Source organism: Salvelinus sp. IW2-2015, linkage group LG37 (genome assembly GCF_002910315.2).
Source record: "Salvelinus sp. IW2-2015 linkage group LG37, ASM291031v2, whole genome shotgun sequence".
NCBI lineage: Eukaryota > Metazoa > Chordata > Actinopteri > Salmoniformes > Salmonidae > Salvelinus > Salvelinus sp. IW2-2015.
In genome coordinates this window covers 976380-983005 of record NC_036876.1, presented here as the reverse complement: position 1 = coordinate 983005, position 6626 = coordinate 976380, and the positions used below count along the sequence as shown (strand labels likewise).

The following is a 6626-nucleotide window of genomic DNA, read 5'->3' as shown; positions in this document are numbered from 1 at the left end:
GCGGGGATGGGGGGCGACGGGGGTGGGGAGAGGGGCGGGGGAAGGAGGAGAGGGAGGCGACAGAGCAGTGTCCAGAAGCTCTATGTTCAGCTGGGAGAGAGAGGAGGAGAAAGGAGTTTGAAGTTAGAGGGGTAGAGGTAAAAGTGGACATTTAGTTTACACATGACATTTTACAGAAGCTTTTATCCAGAGCGACTTAAAGGAGCAATTAGGGTTAAGTGCCTTGCTCAATGGTACATCAACAGTTTTTTCACCTAGATGGCTCGGGATTTGAACCAGCGTTTACTGGCCCAACGCTCTAAACCGCTAGGCTACCTGCACCCCGTTGACAAAGGCTGACCCTTGTAATAAACCTAAGCACACACACAGTACAACTGAATAGCATTCTCTAGGAACACTAGTCTTGTCTCACCTCAGGAAGTTGATTATCTCTGTAGGCTGCCAGAGCCTTGAGATCCTCAGTCTTCCTCTTGTACACCTGAGAAGAATACATACAGGGATATCATGAGAGAACGTGTGAACCCGATGATATTACACTGCACAAAAATATAAAACGCAACATGCAACAATTGAAGATTTTAATAGTTACAGTTCATATAAGTACATTGAAATACTATAAATACTAATAATATTTGTCACATGCCCTGAATACAACAGGTGTAGGTAGACCTTACAGTGAAATGCTTACAAGCCCTAACAATGCAGTTAAGAAAAATAAGTGTTAAGTAAAAATAGATGAGTAAATTTTCTTTAAAAATCATAATTAAAGCGCAGCAGTAAAATAACAATACCGAGGCTATATACAGGGGGTACCGGTACAGAGTCAATGTGCGAGGGCACAGGTTAGTCGAGGTAATATGTACATGTAAGTAGAGTTAAAGTGACTATGCATAGATAATAAACAGAGTAGCAGCAGGGAAAAAAGGGGGTGGGGGGACAATGCAAATAGACTGGATAGCCATTTGATTAGATGTTCGGGAGTCTTATGGCTTGGGGMWAGAAGCTGTTAAGAAGCCTTTTGGACCTAGACTTGGCGCTCAGGTACCGCTTGCCGTGCGGTAGCAGAGAGAACAGTCTATGACTAGGGTGGCTGGAGTCTTTGACCATTTTTAAGGCCTTCCTCTGACACCGCCTGGAATAGAGGTCCTGGATGGCAGGAAGCTTGGCCCCAGCGATGTACTGGGCCGTACGCACTACCCTCTGTAGTGCCTTGCGGTCAGAGGCAGAGCAGTTGCTATACCAGGCAGTGATGCAACCAGTCAGGATGCTCTCGATGGTGCAGCTGTAGAACCTTTTGAGGATCTGAGGACCCATGCCAAATCTCTTCAGTCTCCTGAGGGGGAATAGGCTTTGTCGTGAGGACGACGAGCACGCAGATTAGCTTCCCTGAGTGGGTCTGACAGTTTGTGCAGGTGAAGAAGCCAGATGTGGAGGTTCTGGGCTGGCATGGTTACAAGTTGTGTGCGGTTGTGAGGCCGGTTGGACATACTGCCAAATTCTCTAAAATAACTTGAGTCGGCTTATAGTATAGAAAATAACATTAAATCTCTTGCAACAGCTCTGGTGGACATTCCTGCAGTCAGCATGCCAATTGCACGCTCCCTCAAAACTTCAGACATCATTGGCATTGTGTTGTGTGACAAAACTGCACGTTAGACTGGCCTTTTATTGTCCACAGCACAGGGTGCACCTGTGTAATGATCATGCCGTTTAATCAGCTTCTTGATATGCCATACCTGTCAGGTGTATGGATTATCTAGGCATAGACATGCTCACTAACGGGCGTAAACAAATTTGTGCACAAAGCTTTTGAGAAATAAGCTTTTTATCCGTATGGAACATTTCTGGGATCTTTTATTTCAGCTCATGAAACCAAAACTTTACATGTGTTTATATTTTTGTTCATTATACATTATTCATATCTACATATGTGCTTGTATAGTGAATGTGAACATGTGCGTGTAAATGTCTGCATGCGTGTGTTCGTTTGCACGTGAATGTGTGGGTGTACCTGTTTCTGCTCCTCCCCCAGACTTTCCCACATGGAGGCCACTATCTTGGACACCTCTCCGAAGGTGGCATTTGTGTTCTGTCCCTTAATGGCTGCCTGTGTGTCCCTGAAGAACAGAGCGTAGGCCGATACTGGCTTCTGGGGCTCGTTGAGGTCTTTCCTCCTCTTCCCTTTCTTCCCTCCTCCGACCGCTCCCCCTCTCCGGACGAGATTAGGAGGGGTGCTGAAGGACGGAGCGGAGGAAGGTATGGGGGAATCGGAGAGAGAGGGATCGAGGGAGATGACGCCGAGAGAGACAGGGGACTCCACCAACACGCTCTGCTGAATTAGAATAGGCAAGAGAGAGGGGGAGAAGGAGACGAGAAATACAGAGAGAAAACAGAAAAACAGTTTCCCATACATTGATCAAAGCACTTGAATATAGAGTGCATTCAGAAAAGTATTCAGACCTCTCCCCCTTTTCCACATTTTGTTATGTTACAGCCTTATTCTAAAATGGATTAAATAAATAAAAATGTCCTCATCAATATACACACAATACCCCCTAATGACAAAGCGAAAATAGGTTTTTAGAAATGTTTGCAAATTTATTAGAAATAAAAAAAACAGAAATATCTTATTTACATAAGTATTCAGATCCTTTTTCTATGAGACTTGGAATTGAGCTCAGGTGCATCCTGTTTCCATTGATCATCCTTGAGAGGTTTCTACAACTTGATTGGAGTCCACCTGTTGTAAATTCAATTGATTGGACATGATTTAGAAAAGACACACAACTGTCTATATAAAAAGATCTCACAGTTGACAGTGCATGTCAGAGCCAAAACCAAGCCATGAGGTCGAAGGAATTGTCTGTAGAGCTTCAAGACAGGATTGTGACGAGGCACATAACTTGGCATGGGTACCAACAACATTTCTGCAGCACTGAAAGTCCCTAAGAACACAGTGGCCTCCATCATTCTTAAATGGAAGAAGTTGGGAACCACCAAGACTCTTCTTAGAGCTGGCCGCCCGGCCAAACTGAGCAATCAAGGGAGAAGGGCCTTGGTCAGGGAGGTGACCAAGAACCTGATGGTCACTCTGACAGAGCTCCAGACTTCCTCTGTGGAGATGGGAGAACCCTTCCAGAAGAACAACCATCTCTGCAGGACTCAACCAATCAGGCCTTTACGGTAGAGTGGCCAGATGGAAACCACTCCTCAGTAAAAGGCACATGACAGCCCGCTTGGAGTTTGCCAAAAGGCACCTAAAGGACTCTGACCATGAGAAACAAGATTGTCTGGTCTGAAGAAACCAAGATTGAACTCTTTGGCCTGAATGCCAAGCATCACGTCTGGAGGAAACCCGGCACCATCTCTACAGCGAAGCATGGTGGTGGCAGCATCATGCTGTCGAGATGTTTTTCAGCGGCAGGGACTGGGAGACTATTCAGGATCAAGGGAATGATGAACGGAGAAAAGTACAGAGAGATCCTTGATGAAAACCTGCTCCAGAGAGCTCAGGACCTCAGACTGGGGCAAAGGTTCATCTTCCAACAGGACAACGACCCTAAGCACACAGCCAAGACAACGTAGGAGTGGCTTCGGGACAAGTCTCTGAATGTTCGAGTGGCCCAGCCAGAGCCCGGATATGAACCCGATCGAACATCTCTGGAGACCTGAAAATAGCTGTGCAGCGACACTCCCCATCCAACCTGACAGAGCTTGAGAGGATCTGCAGAGAAGAATGGAAGAAACTCCCCAAATACAGGTGTGCCAAGCTTGTAGAGTCATACCCAAGAAGACTTGAGGCTGTAATCACTGCCAAAGGTGCTTCAACAAAGTACTGAGTAAAGGGTCTGAATACCTAGGTAAATGTAATATTTTTTTAATTTTTTGTACCTTTGCTAAATTTCTAAAAACCTGTTTTTGCTTTGTCATTATGGGATAGTGTGTGTAAATTGATGAGGGATAAAAAACTATTTGATACATTTTAGGAAAAGGCTGTAACGTAACAATGTGGAAAAAGTCAAGGGGTCTGAATACTTTCTAAATGCACTGTAAACACAACATTGAGAATTACATTACAACAGAGAGACGGACAAACAAGACCGACAGACAGACTAATCCGCTAATAGACAGACATGACAGAAAGATTGACCAATAGGACTGACCCGTCTGAAGTCGTCCATGTCGTCATCCTGTAGCGAACCAACGGGTGAAGCAGCGGCCGATAGTGGTTGGTCAGGCGACTGGGAGCACGCCAGGATGGCCCCGCCCCCCAGGCTGAGCCCCAGCTGTGCGCTGAACTCTGATTGGTCCATGGTGGTCAGCTGATTGTGGCCCAACAGGCCATGGCCCATGTCACTCAGCGGGACGTCTATGGTCATTGGGGAGGAGCTGCTGAACTGGGAGCCAATGGGGTGTCCCAGATCCTGGAAAAGAGGTGGGGTTCATAGTCAGACAAGGGCATAGTATTACGAACGAAATAAAATATTGTAGTCCTCACATAGAATTAAATAGAACACTAGAATGGTGATTGGCATTCCGGCAACGTGACTACAGGACGGCCATATTGGTCAGATAATCTTAATTCATTGAAATGTATCTCTATGGTTCTCACCATCCCCAGAGCAGACCCCAGCATGGCCCCTCCTCCACCAGGTTGACTGATGACCCCCAGACTAAGATGGTGTTCCAGCCCCTGTGACCCCGAATGTGGGTTGACAAAGGTCAAGGCGAAGGACGGGTCGTCTCCCCCCACCACCGCATTCCCAGGGGTGGACAGGCCACCGCGCTCCCCGTCCGAGAGCTCTCCGAAGTGGGCCACTACATCAGACACAGTGAGGGCCTGGTCCGGATCCAGGGAGATGGGGGGGATCTCAAACTCCTCATCGCCCAGGCTGGGGGTGTTGGGAATGTCTGTTGGGGGGGGGATAGAATGGAGAGGAATGAGAAGGGGAGAAGAGAGGGTAGGGATGGGGGGAGATGGTAAGGAAAAAGGCGGTGGAGAGGAGACAGTAGAGAGGAAAGAGGGCGGGGAGAAGTATGTCATTGTAAGTATGAGACGTCATCACCTGCTATACTGGATGTTAGTGGTGTGTGAATAACTGCAGATTGTTTGAGGATTTGTAGATAAGAGAGACAGGATAGGGGAGAGGAAAAAGAGAGGGAATGAATGTTTAAAAAAGAGAGTGAAGTGGAAGGGTTGAGTAGCTACCTCAGAGGAGGAGAGGAACGGATGGCTTGCCCCGCTGATGGTCAGGTAGTTGTCACTGCCTCCAGGGAACTGAAACACAAAGCACACACACATGGGTCAAACCATCATCACCGCATAACAATGAGCAGCATCATCATCATCCGTTTAATAAAGTCAAAGACATCATGCATAGCATCAACAACACATCATCAAACCGTATAACAACCACACACTCAACTAGGCATACTTTTCACATAGTAAACATCCCAATGACCACAGCTCACCTCGCCACATCAGCCAATACATTACACGTGTGCTGTAACTACCACATATTCAACCAAGCCCTAATATGCGGTTATAAGACTTCTTTCTGAGTGTTTGCGGGGGTCACAGTTGACTCCATAGAGCGCGCACACACACACACACATAGCTCTTGTTGTCGGTCACCTTATTATCAAATCCATTGAAAGACCCGGGGTCCAGGAATTCTGGATCTCCGTGTTGCCCAGTCCCATCCATTAAATCAGAGTAAAAATTCAGGTCCATTTTCTAAGGGCGCCTCGTATGACATTCAGTCAACGAAATTGTATGAAGTGCGGAACAAATCTATAAACGAAAACTACTGTACCACTTACTGACTGTTTTAGTATCACGAAATGTACAAACAATGAAGAATAAATCAAAAATGGCTACAGCCCAGACTTCAGATTTCTGTCATGAAATATGCAGGATTCATAGCGACTCCAATGTATAAAATGAAGCCGAGGTTTGCTATGCATATGGCGAAATAATTCTCTCAGTGCACGCCAGAGCTCGATCACTCATACCAAAAATAACCCGTCTCGTTACTAGCTAGCGTGGCTATCCTACTATGCTGACGCAAGGCGGTGGTACCGAATCCTGTGCTAGCTGTATTTATACACCTACTACACCAGAACAAACTCAAGCTATCTTACCCTCACAAGCTAGCATAAGGCTTATATTATACGCTATATGGAATCCCGCAAATGACCCTAGTTTGACTTGTCTTGATCCATTTGAGTATTTAGCTCGTCCGGTTCTTTCTCACCGCTGCTCTGTGCTCGAGCAAGGCTGATCAATGGAACCAGAATTGTGGATTTGGAATTGAATCGCCATAATCTTGGGGGCGGGCTTCAGTGTGGGAATGGAGGGTGTCTGGGATATCGGAATTTTGCTTACAAAGCAGTTTATTTATTTCAAAGCGATTTGTCATCATGTAACAACCGATGTACTTTTTTAAAAGCACATATGGCTCAATTATGACAAACAAACCCAATATATTATTGAATTAAATAAACTACTGATATCCAACATGGACTTTCACTCCCTCCCACTTTTCTCAAATGGTTTATCCCAATGGCCTAGTAAAGACCACGCCAAATTAAAGGCTTTAACCGTTAATTCTCTGGACAAAACC

At 45.9% G+C, this 6626-nt stretch overlaps 1 pseudogene; it reads right to left on the bottom strand.

Annotated features, from left to right (window-relative positions):
• The window catches only part of LOC111960094 (TOX high mobility group box family member 4-A-like), an 8923-nt pseudogene extending 2785 nt beyond the window's left edge, over positions 1–6138 (bottom strand).
• Positions 6139–6626: the final 488 nt, after the last annotated feature.